Genomic DNA, 22,558 nt, shown 5'->3' on the forward strand with positions numbered 1-22,558 from the left:
AAGGTGCCATCTGTAGCCAGGAAACCAAGAGACCGTAATTGGTGGAGGAATGGAAATTAGTGCACGGGAATTTGCAAATGATCAAATGGGTGAAAATCAGGTATCCAGCACCCCCCAACTGGCCAACAAAAAGCACCCCAATTATTCTTTGGGCTGAAATTCAATGCCGATAACAGTACGCTTGTATTTCATTCAGATAATGTGGGAGATGGACACCATGGTGGTATCTGGTAGGCCAGTCAGGAACAAGTAAGATCTTTATTTTGAGGTATTTTTTGACTGGGAAAGCATCTAGGGCTGGGAAACCTGTTGTGTCTGCTCACTTCGAGTCAGAAGTGGTATAGGGGTACGCAGACAAGGGAACACCAAGAAGCAAGTACTGATTGAACTGATGCCAGACCATGAAGTAGACTGAAAAGTTGAAGGTGGGTGGCCATGATGTAGAATGGAAGAATGAAGATGTTCCATAGGTCCCTGAGGTTCTTGTAAGACTGTTGAAGCCAAATCCAATGAAAACAATGCCACCAGGCTGAGGTCACCCACTATATGACAGAGCTGCAGGGATGTATAAGAAAATTTGTGTGATTTATGAAGCATGGGGGATGATCGGTTTAAATGACCCCACACTCCCTTGAGCCAAAAAATCTATGTAAACTGGTAAATCCCATATGGGTATTTTCAGCTAGATAGCTGGCTAGGCTGGCTTTACTAAGTGTTATTCATTCATCCATCATCAGTAACTGCTTTATCCTAGTCAGGGTTGCAGTGGATCTGGCACCTATTCTGGGAACACTGACCATGAACCAGGAGTACACCCTGGATGGGATGCCAGTTCATTGCAGGGCACCATGTACACACACTTTCACACAATAATTCACACCTATGGGCAATTTAGAGTTGTCAATTCACCTACTCCACACAGACAGGAACCCTGGGGTAGTAAGGCAGCAAGTGGTGGTACAGTAGTTAAAGTTTTGGGCTACTAATTGGAAGGTCATGAGTTCAAATCCCAGCACTGCCTAGTTACCATGGTAGGGTACCTTATTAAGACCCTTAAGCCACAGCTTCTTAATTCTTAATCTTTGGATACAAGTGTCAGCCAAATGAGTGAATGTATCTGCTGTGCCATTGGGCCTCCTTTTAGGTAGGTAAATGAGATATTAGGTAGGTTCTTGGTTTGACCTGAAGATGACTTGGTGTGCAAAATCTAATGAACAGAAACATTAAACATTATGAATTTGCATTGTGTCATAACAGAACCCGAAGGGAATGAAAAATGGTTGTTTTACAATAAGAACGAGTTTTGTGTTTTTATTTGTCCGCCACTTAGTGAAGTCATTATGTTTTTCGGGTTATCTGTCCATCCATCTATCTGTTCATCTGTCTGAGATTCTCCTTAGTGCAATATCTCAAGAATGAGTAGTTGAATCAGTAGTTAAAGTAGATTGGATTTTGGAATTGATCCAAACAGGGTCAAGGTCACAGCAATGTCAAATATCTGAAATAGTTTTTCTAGAATAGCTTCCTTCCTGTTCAAAGTATACATTAAGGGTCTTTCTGGCATACAAATTAGTAACAAGAAGGACTAGATTTGAGGTAGAGGCAACCCTGTCAAGGCCATTGGCATTGAGTTCTACTTGTTTTTTTTTTATCTAATTTCTGAAATTGAGCCCTGGAAAAGAGGTGAACGGATGAAGGATAGATAGAGTCAGGAGTGATGACGGGTGTAGTCGGCACCATGAGGTTCAAAGGAGAGAAACCCAAGTCAAGTCAGTGGTTCAGGGTGAAATGTCTGATCCCACAACAACAGCATTGACTACAAGGCATCTTCAGTAAGTAGCATGTGGTCTTTGCTGCACACTAGGAATTTTTACACACTAGGCCACTACAACAGGAGATCAATAGGTTTTGTGCCCTGTGAGTAGAAGATATATACATTCCAGATTGTATTTAGAGCTTAAAAGCTCACAAAATGGGGATGCTGGAAAGTAGAGTGATAAAAGCATCTCTTACTGAAAGCAACATCATAACAAAAATTATATCTTTTGTTATCATGTTAAATAACAACATTTATTTTTTTATCAATTTATTTTAGATCATATGGTGTAGACACCATACAAGATCCTGTGAATATGAAGTTAAAATATTGTATATTGAGGGTAAAAACATACTGGCTCAATATCAGTATATACTGTATATTGCTCAATATAGGGTTTTCAGCTGAGCTTCAAAAATTGCTACAAAGCATATTTCTAAGATGTTACAGTTTAAACTAACACTTTTTTGATAGATGGTGATATTTTATCTGTGCTGAAAAATCAATACAATATTTCATATCACACTTTGTAATGTGATCAGACAGAGTTTTTGTAGATTAATTTGAGATATTAAACTCGTACATATCCCCGCTGAATATGCGAATAAAACTGTAATATTATGCAACCCGCACTAATTCAGCATTCCACTGTTCAGCTTTTTTTTCTCCTTTATAATAAATTCAACCTTGAGACGTCTGAATGGATCTCTTGATTAAGGCTGGACTTCTGTTTGAGTCTTACTTTAAAAAAAAAAAGAAAGAAAAATTACCTCATTTTTCCCATATACGATTTCCAGACCAAAGGGTATTTGACTTCAGGAACTGATCTTTAACAAAGAGAACAGCTTCACAGACAGGGTTTTTAGGTCACAGATGCAATGAGAAATGGCTAATTATTCTCTCTTCACTCACTGTGTAGCCGCAGCAATGGGAGTGTCTGGTGCTTTTGAATTATTAAATACAATAAGCAACAACTGCTTTTCCTCCAAGGGCTGTGAATGCTTTAGAAAGGAAATCACATACTTCTTTATCTACAGGCAATATTAAACTCTTAAAAGTCTAAAGTGAAGCAATTTAGTGGCAGGCAACGACCGTGAATCATCTAGGAAATGATTCAAAAAGGAAAGAGCGGAACTGTCTCTACTGTTGTTTAATAATAATGTGATTTATTACAGGTGGAAAATAGTAACATGGTACATTTACTCTATTATATTTACTAAAATAGCTTTCTAAATAAATTTTATTTTGTAAGATTGTTTCAAATGTGGGTGTATTTTAATCTAAAATGTAATTTTACTTCATTACATTCATTACATTAGGATCTGTCAAAAATCAATTACTGTAAAGATAATTTACACACCACTGAATGTATGTATATGATCAATTTTACAGCACAGAAAAATAAAAATTAAACTTGCACTCCAAAATTTAACTCAAATTAGCTGAGCTGAATTTACTATGACAACTAAAATAATAAAATAATTTAAAAAAGTACAATAGCATAATACTAGCTAGTGTATTGCTGTAAAATGTAAACTGAAACGTAACTCTTCTGTACTTATACTGTTGAAAAGATGACAAATCTACATTTTTAAGGTCAAAATGTTTTGGATCTGTCACTGTTGGAAAATCAAAATCATTTTTTTCCCCAATAATTTCTTAGTCATGTTTCTAAAATAAACCACATTCACACACATTCCCATACAGATCATTAACCACATAGAAATTTCTTCAATGGCTGCTTAATGAGTCGCCTCCTAACCTATCACAAATAATACATGGCCCTTCATGGCAAGTCAGGAATTCACGTGATCATAATTCATAGTCTGACATCATTAGGAAGGTTTAATTGAACAGAAAATAGGATTGTAATTGGACAGACGTGGTTATTTGATGTAAATGGCATCAATGATTTTACAATATGTATGCGAGGGGGAAAAGTATAGAAAGTCCAGACGATGCTTTAAGGACAGCACTGATATGTGAAGACTGTTTCCATGGTTTGAGTTGTTATTTTGGTACTTGCTTGATGATTTTTGTACCAAGATGTGACAGCTGCTGGAAATAATAATGGAACATTATGCTACATGGTAACTGTAACTTGAAGAGGAAGAATATTTTGGAAAAACTAACAGCAATATGTGGACTTTGTTGAGGTCAGGCCCCGTCTACATGTATACGGATATTTTTAAAAACAAACAAAAAAAATCCTGTCCACACAGATTTTTCAAAATGATCTCCATACTCATGACAAAGCAAAAAAAAAAAAGTTATGTCAAATGCTTTAGGAATAGAAGAGCTGCATACTGAGTGTTTGAGAAGGAGAAATGTGGAAACCAACCCACAGTTATAAAACAATAATTAACAAACACAATGATTGACATGTTGAACTCATGATTAGGTGACAAAATGTTTGTAAACAAGACAAACATTAATAAACATGAGAAACAACAACAAAAAAATCAATAAACATGAGAAACAGAATAGACACAACAAACAAAAGAATAAACAAGATGAACTTTATTAAACATGGCAAACAGAATGATATACACAACAATAAATGCACTAAACAAAAAAAACCCACAACAAACAGAATTGACAAACAAAACAATAGACAAACAAAACAATAAACAAGATGAACATTAATAAACATGACAAACAGAACAATACACATGACAAGCAACAATAATCATGGTAAACAAAAGATAATCACAACAAACAGAACACGAAAAACCATAAAACAACAATAAACCTGCCAAACAAACAAACAAACAAACAAAAAAACACAACAAACAGAATAAACACAAAAAATAGAACAATAAACAATAAACATGACAGAGTAAGAAGCATAAGAAATGGAACAATAAACACAATGAAAAGAACAATAAACATGACAAATGGAACAATAACCACAACAAACAGAACAAATGTGATAAAAAGAAGAATGAACACAACAAACAGAACAGTAAACATGACCAACACAACAATAAACTAAACTATAAACACGACAAGCAACAATAAGTATGCTAAACAAAAAACAAACAAAAAACAGAATAACATAAAAAACACTAACACACAACAAACAATAATGGGAAAATAGAGTATAAAAACTTAAAAAAAAAACTTTTTTAAAAAAAAAGTTTATCTATAAACGTGTGGTCTGGGCTTCAGTGTCACCTCTGTCTTTAATCACACCATCCCTCAGAAAGTACACGCATCACTCCATCATGTACTGTAAAAGCGTCTGGTTTATTAGGTCCTCACTGATTTTGATTACACGCAGCATTGCGAATACCTGCGATATCTGATGCGTGAGAGTACACTTCATTCCTGAGAGCCCATTCATACACATCTCTCACTGCACAGAAGGTTCTCCCTGTTTTCCTCCTCCCTTCTGCCTCTCCCCATGCCAAACATTAAAGTGATGATTGATTAAACCCACGGGACTTTGAAAAGTCAGACAGAGTTCCATTTCCATTTCCTGTGTAAAATAGTGCTGTGCTTTGCAGATCTTGAGATTTGCACGTCTTTCTCTCGCTAGCGCCATGTTCCCCAAAGTGGAGCGTTCACGTGAAATAGGTCAGGGGTCGAGGCTGTGTGAATGCACAATTCTTTCAGCTTTTCCTTCAGATACGCTTATCAATCCCGGCACCTTAGGAAAGGCGAAGATGCTCAATAGGGAAGGTTGACCTGCTCACGCCAGGATTTTTAAAATCCAGAGGGTAAGACAAGTTCACTCATATCCTGGATTTGAGACAAGAATTGTGAATTGTGTGCAGTAAAAGTCCATTTCTCACATCCACACACACACACAAATATATATACACATATACTGTTATATATACTTCTATATATATTACTACTGTACACTACTATTATCCTGCTACAAGAACCATATTCCTATATCACTATTTCATTAGTGCATTAAAAATAAGGTTAACAAACTGTTACATTGGTTCCAAACAGGTATCAAACTGTAAATATTTGATAAATTTTTGTCTGCGTAACGTATGAATAACATCTCACATAAAGGTAGATATTCATAACTGCTTAGATAAATGTTGAAATATGCATGGACCACCAGATCGTTTTAAACATAGAGTGATCTGATACCGAGGTTCGACAGTCAATAAAATGTCCCTATTTTCAATCGATGTGTGCCATACAATATCATTTTTATTTCAGCACAGACAAATTTCAGGTGGTTGTTTATTAAGAATTCAGAATTGTTTATTAAGACTTTTACTAAATTCACACAGTGCTAAATTATAATTAGATCCTGTCAACAAACAATAAAAACAATAAAAAAGAACAATGAATACTACAAACATAACAATAGGCATGACAAACAACAATAACAAACACAACAAGCCACAAATAACATTAAACAGAACACTAAATATAACAAACAACACAATAAACACACCAGACAAACACACAAACAGGACAATAAACACAACAAACAACAATAAAAACAATAAAAAAAGAACAATGAACACTACAAATAGAACAATAGGCAAGACAAACAACAATACACATGACAAACACAACAATAAACAGAACTATAACCACGGCAAACTACAAATAACATGTCAAACAGAACACTAAATATATCAAACAAAACAATAAATGTGCCAGACAAAATAAACACAACAAACTGAACAATAAACATGTCAAACAAAAATAAACACAATAAAAAGAACAATGAACACTACAAACAGAACAATAGGCACAACAAACAACAATAAACATGACAAACAAAACAATTAACAATAATAATCATAACAAACTGAACAATAAACACAATAAACAGAAAAATAAACCTGATAAACAGAACAATAAACACAAAGAATAAAACAATAAACAAACAGAATGGTATGACAAACAGAAAAATAAAGTCAACAACAACAAAACACAACTAACATTAAAGACAAAAAATAAAGAATATGCACAAAAATAACAATAAGCAACGAGCACACAAATTGAATGTTAAAGATGACAAAATGAAAACATGTTGAATAAGAAAAGGTATGATTGATGAGAAGAACTTCTGTCTTGAAATTTGAAAAGCAAATAAAAAAATCTTTATCACTGGTTTATTACCTGAACAACATAACGACAAAATAAGAAATAACAAAAAAAAAAACTTTCAATACTGTTCAATTGTGAAGCGATGAGCGGCTACATGTCTGCATCCGCTACATTATTTCTATAGAAATTCTCCATCCACAGACGAAGAGCCTGTCCTTTTACCTTGCCACAGTAATGAAAGCCACATTATTCCTGAGTGAAACGCAATGCAAGGCAACGTAGTCTACTTCCATTTATGCTGTATGCGAGTATGTGCACACAATGGATGTCTGTGGCTGTGTAAAATGCTTTCTGAGGCAGCGAGTCCAGATGATTGCTCACAACATATTTACTGCCCATGTACTAAAGTGATTCATACAATATTTACAGATGCATTACAATGCCATAAAGTGTCTTACAACTCAATCATGCAAAATTGTTTTCATTTAGGTCTAATAACTCTATCGCTACAAATGTGTATATCCTTCAGAACAACCTCTATAGTACGTGCTTGAAATATCTTTTTTTTTTTCCCAATGAGTCATCCATTATGCATTAGTTTATGAAAAATGTACATTATACAAGAGTTAGTTCCGGTCCGCTAATCTGATTGGTCGACCAGCATTCCAAGAGTGCCTATATTTAGTATACCCGCGATAACTGCGATGTTTCACTGTTTGTTTCACTCCACTCGTTTATGTTCGCCATGTAAAATTGCAATTCTAGCAACATTCCCGCTGAAATGGTTACTACAGTACAGTTAGTGACATCATCATCAGATATGGCAAAGTACAGTTTTCATGAATATACTGTAACTTCTGGCTTGAAATATGAAAGCTCGTCAGATGAAGAAAAGAAAGAAGAGAAGCCAACGAAATTGTACGAATAATTGTGAGCTAGCTTGCCAGTGAGGGTGGCTTCTTCGGGATTTATTTCCACTCACAGAGCAAAAGTAACTAAATGATTTGGCCAAATTGTAACCGAAATGTCTCGATAAAAGTAATTGCTTTTATATAATTCATTCACTTAACCCTGTCACCTGACCACATTCATATATTCAATATTTGGAACATTCCACAGGACACTTGTTCAGCAGGAAGTTGCATTCTCTGAATTTTCCAAAGATCATGAGAAGAAGAAAACATTCTCTCATTCTGTATTTTCAATGATATTGTGATACTGAATGATGAGGTCACAACCCTGTTACTAATATGATAGTTTGAAAGTAAATTATTCTTTAAAAAACTAAATAATAATAATAATAATAATAGATTTTTGTCCTACAATTAGCATGGATTAGCATTGAGTTAAAAACTCAAACTAATTTAAGAGCAAAATGCAGCCATTTTGAGAACAGAAACCTAGATATACAGTACATTTTCATAGATTTGATGTTGAAAAGATTTTAATATAATTTATTTTATTTAGTTTTTATAATGTTGAAAAGATACTACTACTACTACTAATAATAATAATAATAACATTTTTATTTTTAAATCTACAATGGCTAACCAGCACCACAATTTTATGTCCACGCTACTATGGATACATTCGGAAAAACCTGTATTAGTTTTTTTTTTCCACATGATTTTTTTTTTCTTTTTACAAGATGTTTTTCTTTCCACACTGAAACACAGAGGTCATAGAAAAACACTTGTACTGAGCAACAGCCTGATTGCACACAATACTTGAACAAGGAAGAGTATGCGGGCTCCTGGGTCCCGGGTTAACCCCTTGAACTCCTTAAACTCACTTTTTCACTAACTACAGTGAAACTAATTGGAAATGGAGCGTACTCATGAAGCACAGTGAGGAAGTCAAGAGGCTCAGTGAGTCACAGCACTCATACAAGTTTCCTTTCATTTAAGCAAATGATGGTTGCTCATAGATAATTTATTTAATTCATTTTAGCATAGCGCCTTAGCATGTGTAAAGTCGATTGGTAAAGTGATATGAAAATGACAAAGATTGCATCCAATTTTCCAATCCCCTGTTTATTTGTGTGATTGTGTGTTATCATTTAAGATGAATAACACTTGGATAGTTTAAAGGATTCAAAATTGAGATTTTCAGAGATGATTTTTTTTTTTTTTTTTTTAAGTCATTGTATAAAATAATCAGTTATAGCAGACATACGAGAGACATAACGGACATATGAGGGAAGGACAGCTAAACACAGGTAATAAAGATTATAAGCAATTGCCTGTACTATTCCTATTTTCTTCTGGAATAGTAAAAGCCATGAGGAATGTTTCCCCGATGACTCATAGATGATAAGAGAAGACAGTGGAGTGCTGATATTTGAAATAATGCTCCTGTAACATGTCTCACACACTTCATTCCAACAGAAACAGGTTAAAACCAACAGCATATGAGCATGTGAGGTTTACAGCACAAGGTCACCTGATAATTCAAACTTAATTGAAGTTAAGGGGAAAAAATTAACACGCTAAATTGCTCATATGGACAACGTTGAAATCAAAATGTTTCCTTTAATTCACCATGAGATGCATGTACCCGGAACCTCTTAACCTTTCTGTTCCTGACAAGCACATGCTAGCGTTCATAGATTAATGGAACTGAAAAAAGCATCAGTGCAGGATGTCTGGCCCATTTCAGACGACCTAGTGCAGGTGATAAGGGCTCAGCATGAGCATTTATTGCCCCAGCAGATGGAAATATCCAAACTGACGGATTAGCTACTGGGAGATAAGAGACAGGTCCGAGAGCAAGATATCAGCATTCGCATGGAACGCTTTCATTTTGGCCATTTCTACTTCTGTCTTCGCCCTAGGAATTGGGTCAAAGTTTCTAGGTTGTGAAAGAAACTCAAAACAGGATAGGTACAGCCTGTTTTTCTTTTTTAGTCACTCTATCTTCTTTTTTTATTGATAAAATTATGAATACTTACTTAAATCAAAATAGCAAATTACCAGTAAGATAAAATAGCCTGCATTCTGCACAAACATTATGATCTACTATATATATATATATATATATATATATATATATATATATATATATATATATATATATATGTATATATATATATGGCAGAATAATAATATATTATATGCTGGATCAAGTGCTATTTTATAAGCTTATGGAAGCCATATTGTTAAATCAAACCAAATGTGCACTCTCTTCTTAATATTGTCTTGCTTTTTATGTTAGATTTGATAACCAAGTTAAAAAAAAAAAAAAAAACTCTATTTCCTTCTTTAGTCCGCATTTTCTATCCTTGTTTTATTTTTTTTCAAGTATTTGTACTTGAAAATGGTGGTGCTGATGGTAATGCTTTTGACACACCTTGTTTTGGATGCTTCTACTCAAAAATAATTGGAGGCGTGACCTACATCTGACCTGGTGATTTGCATAATCTGATTGGCAAGCCCAGAAAATTTCCTTAAGCGGGTGCATAAGTCAACTCTGAATACACGTAACTTTCCCAGCATAAATACTGACATAAATTTTACAGCCTTAAGTCTAAAAAATAAATTGCAAAAAGAAAAGCAGCTCTCCACTTTTTGACCAAAAAAAAAAAAAAAAAAAAAAAAAAACAGTGCTCAAATTTGTATGCCACCTGACAAGACATGAATAAAACATTCTCAGTATTAATGTACTGAGGTGTTGTGGAAAGCAGCCTCTTCCATATGGCATGGATCATAAGACGTAATCAAGTTTCAGCTATAAATATTTAAACAAATTGAATTGCTATCACGTATCTGTTAAGCTTGCATGCTATTAAGAAAGAAAGAAATATATATCGATTGATCATGATTGTGTGAATCAGCATCTGCTGAGATGAGAGTGATATAACCCAGGCTTTAAGCATTTGCTCCAATATTACCCTTTCCCCAACGACTCACTTACCAAACGAAACGAATCCAAAATAACAGCTATTAACATCCAGAGCTTTGACAGAATGTTATGCATCAAACACATTTGGGAATTGTTTAGCCTTCCACTTTAGCTTGCATTTTATTTTGGCAAAGAGAGCAAGGCTGTGTTTTACGGGGCTCCATGCTCCAGGTGCTGCATTTCCATAGTAAATTCGTGCGCTTGTAAAAAGCATTTTATCACGGCCAAATGATGTCATTACCCGCCTTCTCCAAAATACATCAATATGATCCTTTATTTAAAAACAGTTCGCTAAGTGGCCTGGAGACTACAACAATGTCCTATAAAAGAGTTACAAACATCAAAATGTCGACCGAATCCAACAAAATTATAATTTAGAACGTGGAGTAAAAGAAAATGGAAAACAGAGATCAAGGGATGAAAGATATCTATCTGCAATGAACATAATGACCCGTATCTCTGCAATTAATTCAGAATTGTAAAGCAGCTGAATCCTTGTTTCAAATATCAAATGATGCAAGATAACAAAACAAAACATGAAAATGTAACTAATGTCATTTTAAAAAGAAGGAAGAGGTAGATTAGCCATGAAAGAGCTGTGCTTGTGACTGGAATGCTTTGATTTTAAATATCAGGACTGCATCTTTAAATCTGTAGTGCACTCTGAGAAAAAAAAAAAAAAATAGTATCATCCCTTTACAATCCACAAAGGACATCAGAGGAGACAGGGACTCTCAAGGACTGAATTTTTATAGGGAAATTTATAATGTAATTAATGTGAGCTGCCCAGAAAATCACCTTAAGCAGCTGCCTAACCCAACTCTGAATACAAGGAACTTTCCCCACGTAAATATTGATGTTACTTTTGCTCTCAAGTCGCAGATTCTCTAAAATAGCCCTTAACCTGTTTATCTGGGAAAACCCTTAAAGGCACTATGCAGACACCTGGAACACAGTCTATTCTGAAAAGATAAAGTGAAGGCACTAAGGTAGAATTTAAAACTAAAATTAAATTAACTAGGGTTATAAATATCTGCCAAATTAATATACAAAAAAGTTAGGAAAAAAAACCTTAGAAAAAAGTTCCATTTAGCACCCTTGAAGGTTCTATGTAGAACCATAACAACAGATGGATTTTACTTTGAGACAGGGCTCCATATAGAAAGCATAAAACCCCTTAACTAGCTAAAAAAAATCTTGAACTTTTTACACTCTTAAAAAAATGGTAAATCTGGAACACCTAAGGATGTTCTTTTGTACACTTGTGGAATCCTTCAGTGGTTCTGTGTCAAAACCGAAACACAACAGATGGTTTCCATTTCAGATCCCACAATTCCCTTTCAACGTTCCAGTTAGAAAGCTAGACACATCCAAAGACCTCTTGAGGAACCAATTTTGTAAAGCGTACACTCAACCTTGTGCTAGAAATAGATTCTGACTCAGTCAAAAGCCTGAATAAAAAAACATCTACAATATAGTATATACTCTTAGACAAACTGGTTCCATTTAGCACAATTAAACAGATGAATTTTACCTTTAGAGATGGTTCCATATAGAAAGCTAAGAAATGTACTTAACTAACTAAAGAAATCTTGAGGAATCATTTACACTTTTAAAAATGGTAACTCTAGAACATCTAAGGGCTTCGTTGGTTTGAAGCAGAAACTTAATGGTTTCTATGTTGAAACCTGCAACAGTTTGCTTTTTAGAAAAGGTTCCAGGTTGAAAGCTAGAGCCATTAACATCCAAAGAACCATTGAGGAACACTTTTTTTCTAGTGAATGTAGATATATAAAAACAGAAGAGTGGCATTAGCTGTTCTTATGAATGTTATTTCATATCAAGCTCTTATTTGTGGGAGATGAATCTCATCAACACACAGCAAAGCAAATGCTAAATCATATTTAGTGCTCTCAGAAATAATGGAGCTTTAATTGTTCATTATCCAGTTCGGTAATGTCACAATGAGTGCAAGGATATTTCAGATTCTCGCCCACTCATTTAATGATAAATGATCTGTGACAAAATGGACAGGATTCAGATCAGGGCTTTTAAGGGGCCTATTACGCATTATGGTTATGAATAAAGATGTTTTAATAGGGCAGTGTCTGCTTTTTTTAAGGTCATATTTTGTAAATCAGGACGGGATAAATTCAGACAATAAAGACTCATTAATGGCTTAGAATGAACTCAATGACATATTAATCAACATGACAGAGCCACCTCTGGCCTGGGTTTAATCTCAAAATGCAGCGATATTCATTTTAAAATTTATGAAGGGTTCAGCTACATAAAATGTCTGGATAAACAAAACTAAATAAATAACCTCTTAAAACAGAAAAAAAAAAAAAAAATTCATCTAGACACACTGACAACAACCTTTTAATGGGGAACCATTAATGATTAGTTCATTTGAAGTGGTAATATTTTGTTTTGCACTTGCACATTATGTTACCATTTTTTGACTAGCGCAGCAGACATTACAAATCAGACGTCTGCTTGAGACAGAAAATAAACACATATTTCTCTGTCTAGTCATCTTTAAACATTCAGCATACAAGCCCTGTAGAACCATTAACATCCAAACAATCCTTGAGGAGTCTTTTTTTTTTTTTTTTTTTTTTTTGCTTTCTCAAAGTGTACACTTGGCTCTGTGCTTAAAATTGATTTTGACTCAGTTGTAAACTTGGATTAAATAATCTGCCTAATTAATACACACTTTAAGAAAAAAAATGTTCTATTCAGCACCCGTTACAGTTTATATAGACCCTTAACAATAGACTTTTAGAGAGGAAGCTAAGAAACTGTTAAATGTCATACGAAATGTTCTCTTGAACTCTGGGGAACCATTCAGCTCTGTGCTCGAAATGGATTCTGCCTCAGTTGTAAGGGATAAAATTGTCCACTAAATAAATAACCACTCTTAGAAAAGAAAAAAAAAAGGTTTCATCTAGTACCCTTAAGAGTTTTATATGGAACCTGAAACAAGAGAGTTCCTGATGTTATACCTTGTTAGGAACCCAAACCTATACAAAGAACCCCTAAAGAACCTTTTTTTTAAATATAAGCCAACAACATCAATACCAATTTAGATTTTTCAACCCAGATTTGCAAATCCAGCTTTAACATGAACAGCAATGGATAATAAAGGTTGTTACTATACTTAAATATTATTTTACCATTTTATACTTTATTTAAGTGTTATTGAAAATGAATAATTGTACTCTTTCTTAATTTCCAAGAAAAAAACGTATTTTACTCCTTACAGTTTTATTTATACCTTCAAAGTAGTCAGTACAAATCTTGGAGGTCTCTTGTTCTTTCATCCAGCCAATGAATGAATGAATGAATGCTATATACAGTATCAATCAAACCTCACTAAATTCTTTCAAAATGCTGGAGTCAGCGAAGACTTGCAGTAAGAAATGAGGCGTCTCCTTTGCCTCCCTCGAAGGCACCTCGAACTCTATCTACTTTGAAAAAATCATGTGAGAAGTTTTGCTATTTTGCTAACATTAACTGGCTATATTTAATACTTTATATTTAAGTTAGCCTGTTTTCTTTGCTAATACCAGGTTACACTAGCATCAATTCCAGTACCTGACGTAAAGTGGCTAGGTAGCAAGTCAAATTCTAATTAATGATAAATGTTGAAAACTTACAGAAACTGAATGATGTTTTCAAGCAAAATGGTGTTGTTGCTTTAAAAACAAAATCATTTTCTAAGTTTTATATATTTGAAAGTTGCTTTTCTATGGAGCTGGACGTGGTGATAGAAAAAAATATGGGATGGGAAAAAATTTTATATTTCAATGCTTTTGCATTCGCTTGCAAAACTTTTGCATTCCCCCGAGAAACTTTGCATTATCTCACCATTTTTTGCGTTCTCTCGCAAAAATATTTGCGTTTGCAAGAGAAGGCAAAAAAATTGCAACACACTATAGTTTTGCAAACGAACACAAAAGCATTGAAATATATATTTTCCTCATATCTCATTTTTTTTTCCATCACCATGTCTCCTTAGGGGCGCCACACTTTTCACATGAAACCTGATTTAATTTCATCAGTTACAAAATATTTATGTTTTACTTTTTAATACTTTTAAAAGTAGCAACCTTTTAACATTTTTTGGCTGGACACTTTAATTTTTTTTTTACATTTGAATACAATTTTGACACATTTTCTATACTTTCACTTAAGTATAATTTCTCAGAATTTTGTCCAACATGACTAAAAATTACACACATACAAATTCTCCAACAAAAGGTTATTCACAGATCACTGATCACACAACATATGTAAATGTGTATGTGTGTGTGTGTGCCTGTCTGTTTTCTCCCCTTTCTTTTTCCATATTCTTTACTTAAACATCAGTTCCTACAACCCTCTACAACCCTCTACTATCTTCTTACTACTTCCTTTATTCTGTTTGTATACCCATATGCAGAAGAGGCTGAAAAGGAAATTTGTAATAAGTATTAAATAAATAATTATGTACATGTAAAACCTCCTCTGAACAAAGACCTCATGGTCATATAACATTTTTGGAAGGAGTCCTCAGTGTCAGCACTTTGTATTAGTACATGGGAAAGTCTTCAGGACAGAAGAGATTATGGGTTCTCGGTGACATGAAAGATGTGTTTTTGTCTTGATAACTTCAAGAAAGACTAAAATAGAGGCTGGTGAGGGATGAACTGTTTATAGATACTATAATGTAAGTGAGAAAAGGTACTATAATTTTGTACATACTTAAGAAAAATCTAAAAAAATTAAAAAAATAAATAAATCTTTGAGCTACTGAGCTTCCTTCCTAAATGTGTGTGATTGAGGATCTGCTACAAACAAAAAAGCCATTTTTTTCATACTTTGGTCTATTTTGCTCCACTGCTATTTTGATTCAAATATGCTTGGTACTTTACTTGGTCAGCATTCGAACCATAGTTCACCACATGGTGACCCCTGACATAAAGGATTAATGATTATTACCATTATCAGTACTAGGGCCATGGTCGTTTGGTGCCAATGTCAACATACAGAGCGAGCTCGTCTAACAGAAACGCACCACGCACGCTCGTCTCCAGAGCCAACACAATCTTAAAGGCACTCGTTTCCTGTAATCTTCTGAACAAACATCATATTTCATGCTGTGTGTAACCAGTGATCAAATGTCAAAACGTCCTCAGGGCCAAACCTAAGGGGTGTCTGGAATGTGTAGATGTATGCTCTCACACTCTGGAAGACAACAATATAATCTAAATACAAGGATAGAATCTCCCGACTGAGAAAAAAAAAGGTAAATATTTCTGACCACAAAAAGGTCTCTGTAGAGAAACTCAATATGCCCTGATCAAGCCAAACTCCGGTGAATGTAATCACCTAATGCAATGAGCATACAGAAAGCATTTATAGCTTGAGAATAAGTGAAGAAATAAATAACTAGCAGACACCGAACTGGACTGTGTTGCATATCGGGGTCACAGAACAGACGAGACATTCAGAGCTGAGTGTGTTTCCATGTGGGAGTGCGAGCAAAGCGTGCTCCTTTTCTCCCTCTGACTCACAGGCGCAGACGTCGCAGCGAGCCAGGAAAAAAAATGGCTGTCTGTTTGGAGGTTATCAAAGCTCTTTTCATTTGCCTGTTAAATAATGAATACACGCTGATACTTAATCTGTCAATTCCCACAGATCCATTATTCATAAGAACAAACAATGTCTGAGGCGGATGCCCACCTGCCCAGCAGGGATTCAATTCAATGGCACACACATTTTACACACACACACACACACACACACACACACACACACCTACTGTGGGTATTTTAAGAAGGTGCAGTTAATATGCAGAGAGCATGAGGTGTATATTAACACATATGTGACAGTGATTTTCTAAAACCCTGCTAGTAGGTTTATATAATGCCTTAACGTTTATGTAGTAACAGCTCGCTCATAACTATGGAGCTTGCATGGCAGACGATCCACATAAACGGATTAATCTATCATTCATATGGTGAAGTTTTCCGCAAGGACCTGTTTATTTAAGTCTCCTTTGTAACAGTCATAGGAGAACGTTCCGGTTTCTCAGTAACATGACAAGCTGCATACATGACAATCTTGTGTGCGAAGGAATGACTCTTTATAGCTGCTGTGACGTAAGTGCAACATTAAATGCAACTTTCGATGGATAAAAAGCACATATCATTCTGTAGGAAGTAAAACATTATGATTAGTGAAAAATTGCTGTGGTATAAGAGGAGTAAAACACTTCATGACGTGCTGTTATAGGAAAAGAATCAACTTCAGGGTGGTAACAGTAACTCCGCTTCGCATTGTTCGCATCAAACCAGTACACTGTTGATTATTTTTCATCACACGTCACGCCAGTCATGTTTTTTTAAACTTATTTAATTAAAGACATCTACACTTGATTATGATTGACAAGGACTCGGGTTGTGTATGTGTGTGTGCGCTCTTATTGCAGGTAGATTTCACTCTGTATCCACAGTAACAGGAGATTGTGGAAACACAAAGCTCAATCCCACTGAATTGTTTTTATGCAAAACACAGCTGAAAGACATTTTACTTGCAGACCGGCAGTGTAGGAGCAAGTATTAGTCATTTATCTGAAACGTTGGTCAACAGTAATACTATTGATGAAAATGTCTGTGTGTGTGTGTGTATGTGGTAAAAATAATATCCCTCTTTGACAGGCTCTATTGTGTTATTTATAGCCGACTGTTAGGTACCACTTTCTAAAGAAGAACAAATCCACTGTTATTACACCGAACTGACGTGACAACCAGTTGAAAGTCTTGAAAAGAAAGTTGCATGAAGTTGCAATTATCAGGGAACGAGAAACTTTACCAGTTCAGTCAGGTTCTTCGGTTCTCATTAGTTTGAGTTTGGTTGCTGCGGTTCTGCTATTGCTCCGCCCCCTCTCACTGCCCCCCTGCCATTACCCTGAAAATAACCAAAACAATTTGAAGAAGCCAAAAATACAAAATACTTAGATAGCAGTCGACACACTTGGAGGTCCCTCATACTATAAAATTGTATATGTGGGAAAATTATGAATATCACTAATAATCGTCTAATAACAATTTTCAGCTAACATAATTAGAAATTTTTGAAATCAGCAACTCCACTGATGTTATTTCGGTCGTGAAAAGAAAAGATGGATATTTGTAATTTGTATGATGTCAAAAAAATATATATAAAAACAGACTGGAAAAGTAATAATTGAAATAGTAATACAATGGAAATAGAAATAAAATGAATAATCAGAAATAAAAAAGAAATTAGAAAAAATTAATATATTTCTCTGAGTTAAGTTCCTGACATGACAAAAAAAGGGTGTTTTAGTATTGTTATGAATAAATAATATTTCCATGATGTGTTTATCACAATAAAACCACAACTATTAAGCATATTATTCAGTTATTCATCTCTAATCTACAGTGAAACTAATAGTAATTAAAAAAGTGAGAAACTTAAGTCTGGATCCTGGGAGTTAAGATTGTCCAAAGTTTCAATTATGTAATACAAATAAATAAAAAATTCACAGGACAAGCTTTGAAAAAGTCCCCTCCGTGTATACTTATATAGTTTTATTTCACTGCAGCGCATTTGCCTCAGTGTTTCTTTCTCACGATCTCCCAGGCTATAGCTTGATCCCTGACCCCTGAACATTGTGCAGACTGGGAGCTCAGGCTGGTGCACAGAAGCAAGAACAGCATGGGTTACACCACATATGCGTCAGGAGGGGAGAACAGTATGGGCGTGAGCTCCCTGAGATATTGTTTTGGCTACTGCTCAACACCTCGGATGTCTTTTGGCACACAAACAGAGCGAGACGTCTGTGACATACTGGCCGGGCCACCAACAGTCTCTGGATTCTAGATGTTTCCTGTGTAATTCTATAGATGGATTTGATTTGAATGTGTTTAATGATTTTCTCATCGGATCTAAATTTTGACCAGTAAAAAGCAATACTAATAATAATTTAAAGGAAACACTCTGTGTGCTAGATTTGAAATTTAGAGAAAAGCAAGATTGAGGCGGAGAGAAAAGAAGACCAAAAATAAAGAACAAAATGTACTCATCCTCCATGTAGAGCACTGCGGAGTTTATGAGTTGGCTCATCGAAGAGCATGCAATTTGCGTTAATATTGATTCGCAATCAGAGGACAAATAACCCGTCCTGATCTTGTCCCCTTGTCTTCCCCAGTTAAGCTGTTGCCTTGTTGTTGCCTAGTTATTAACATGTGTCAATTGATGAATTAAACTATCACAAATCAAATCTCCAGACCTTAACCAAACCCTCGTAGCTGCTATGCTACCTCATGAACAACGAATCAATAAAAAATAAATCCAGGAGTGACAGCGTTCCATTCAACACAGTGAAATACGCGCGTCACTCAGAGTGATGAATTTGTTTACTGCTATAGCAGCCTGATGCTAATATAAAGCTTAGTGTTTTAAAGCTAAAACTTTGCACCATGAGTGTTTGAGTGTTCCGTTCTGGTGTGTGTCAGAGCCGTCATGTCGGATGGAGTGAAGTCGCTGAGTGATATGCCGCTCGGCTTCAGATCGCTGACTCTGAGATTTCAGCGCGGCCCGAACGTGACAGGTGGCCGACGCCAAACTGCCTGCACGCTGACGGGGGGGATCGCAGCTCTCTACCTTCACAGAACAGTTGTTCAACATGCCAGTCTGCTTTCCAACGGACCTGCTGTTCCACTCGGATCTGTTTCACGTCTACACTTGCTGGTTTATGTATTGTGTCATTTTTCTTGGCTTTTCTCTATTCTTTGTCTTCTGTACAGTGAACACAGGAAACGTGCTAACAAGAGCAAATCAACATTAGGCTTAAGTAGTGACCAAAGTCACATGACATCACACCTAATCATATCTATTTTCTATTTTTTTTGCTATTGTTGAATAGAAAAACAGTGAAGACCTTAACACTATGACATAACTAGAAATGAGATAACTAGAGATACTAATTCTTTTTCTTTCCGATAGCGATACTGAGCCCTTGAGTATTAGCCGAAACCGACACCCATTTAATATTGTTTACTTTAAAAACTACTAAACTGTAATATGTGTTTTTTTTTTTTTTTTTAACTGAATCACTTCACTGTTTAACTCTTTCACACAAAAATCACTTACATTTTAAATATAATAACATATAAAGGATAGATAAAATAAAAGCAATCCTAAAAAAAATTCAAATAGAATTCCAATCTTTGCCATTCGATATGTCAGATCTGATATGCAATATGTTTACTCTGATATCTGATCCACCATTTTTTCCACCCAATACTGATACTGGGTATTGGATCAGTGCCATCTCTAGAAATAACACATAAGGAATTATACAGTGATTATGGATGAAGGACTTTTGTCCACAATGTCTTGTATGTATTTATATACAAGTACTTTTTATAAAATACTTTTTTTTTAAATTTTGTATATTAAATTCTTAACAGTATCCCTGATTAAGATAAAGCTCTGTATCTTCTCAACCGGCTTCATGATGGAACTTCATCCAAGCTTTTCTTAACTTTGGGGAAGCTATTTAAGTTTAATTAAAAACTACTTAAGTCAAAAGTTACTTCTTAAAAATAAATTGTGGGTCAGAAATAAATTTATACATGGATATTAAATTCACTATTCATTTTCAACCATAAGCCTTTATTAAAATTTTAAATATATTAAACGTAGTGTTATATAAAATATAAATTTTTGACTGATAGTGTATGTAAGGAGGCGAGGCTTTGGAAATAAGATTTTGTTCATTTTGATCCTAAGGCTGTAAAAATGCATTTTAGGGACATCATGTACTTTAATACCTGATGATAAAAGAGCTTATTAGACAAACTTTAATTAAGAATACACTGACTCCAAACTTACAAGGAGAAAAAAACAAAAGACTGAGAGAAAAGAAAGAAAGAAAACCAGGCCGTAAACTAAACCAGTGGAGTGAGGGAAGTATAATATGGTAGAAACTGATTAGTACAGAAAGCATGGTAAGGAAGGGGTGGTCTAGAAGCTTCCTGGGAAGTTTTTGGGGAAAATCCTGGTATGTTTCCAAATCAGTACTGTAATACACAGTCAATAATGAAACTGGAGGAATAAAACAGTGAGATAGAAGATGGTAACAACAGTTGGTGACTTAACAAAAAGTACAAAAGCCAATATATACATGTGGGGAGTTGTAATTATCATATTAATCACTGCAAATCTGATTTAAATTAAGTATATGTAATATTTAAAAATAGCACTTGATCCAACATTTTATACCGTGCACCAGCCAAGTGTTATTTCTACATACAAATTAATGAAGCAGCAAGATATTAAATCAAGATCATGAAATTTTAATGTGTACCCAGGATATAATCTATTTTATCACATTTTTAATAAAATAATGGCATAATTTGATGCACTCTCCTGTAAAGAAATGCCACCATGGTTGCTGACCAAGCACTCATCTGCTACACCTACGTACATTTGTGTAATCTGCTAATAACTGATTTATCATTTTATCAGTAAAAAAAGTCCTCGAGATATTAGATGCTGTCTCCTAAAATGTTCTTAATGGAAAAAAAAAAACTTTTTGGGATAATACTATTAATTAATGAATATATTTATGTATCATATATTCATATATTTATGTAGTTAATATTGACTTCAAATGACATTCCATAGTTTTCAGCCCAAAACTCAAATCAGTTTCAGTGTGATATATTGTGTGACATATTGCACTTACACTATTAGAAGTCACTTGACCCCCCAAAAATAAGCTGAAGTTCAAGGACAGAACTGCACATAACTATGTTTAATAAGGTCTGAATACTGACAATGGTATTAAATCCTCACTATGTGCACATAACTGAACTCTAAATACAGCTTATAATATTTCTGGAACAACCTCTCGCCTTCTATGGCTTCGGATTAATCTAACCTAATCCATGATTTATCAATGTTTAAACTAGTCAGCTACCGCAGATTCTCAACCTAATGTGATCATAGTCTTTAAGCCTTTCCAGTCTGGTTTCCCTCCACTCCATAGCGTCGAAACAGCTCTTGTAAGAGTCGCTAATGCTCTCCGTCTCTCTGCTGACTCCGGCGCAATCGATATCCGTATTCAGCTAGACCTTGATATGCCGAATCATGACATTCTTCTCTCTCGTCTCTGTTCCATTAGAATTTCTGGCACCGCTTTTAAAATCCTATCTCTCTGCCAGACTCCAATTTGTGTTTATCGATAAACATAAATCCTCTACTGCATCTGTCACACAAGGAGTCCCTCAAGGTTCAGTTCTCGGTCCATTCATTTTCATCATATCTTCTTTCACTCGGCCAGACAATTTCATAACACAGTCTTAGCTTGTGCTCCAATGATAAGAGCACAATCATATCTTTTACAACTGCATGTATAGTGTACATGATATATTAATTCCAACTTCTTTAAGATAATTACAATGTCAATGATATCACGGTACAGTTTTCTTACATAACGTATTGCATTTCTTGTGAAACAGACCATTTTCACTGTGTGAAAGAGTATGAATATAAAACATGACATTATTTATAATCTTTATTTTTTTTGTTTGTTTTTTTTTTTAATTTTGTGTGTGCATGGAATCCTAGTCGATAATGAGCAGACATTTAGAGGCAGCCAAAGGTCACTGAAAATGGAAAATCACAGAGAAAAAGAAGAATTCTGTGGTTATCAGATTGATGAATCGTATACAATATTGACCAGGAAGAAAAAAAGAATCAATTTCCCCTTGTTGGTCCTAAAACCAT

The sequence above is a fragment of the Pangasianodon hypophthalmus genome, chromosome 10, assembly GCF_027358585.1.
Source record: "Pangasianodon hypophthalmus isolate fPanHyp1 chromosome 10, fPanHyp1.pri, whole genome shotgun sequence".
Taxonomy (NCBI): Eukaryota; Metazoa; Chordata; class Actinopteri; order Siluriformes; family Pangasiidae; genus Pangasianodon; species Pangasianodon hypophthalmus.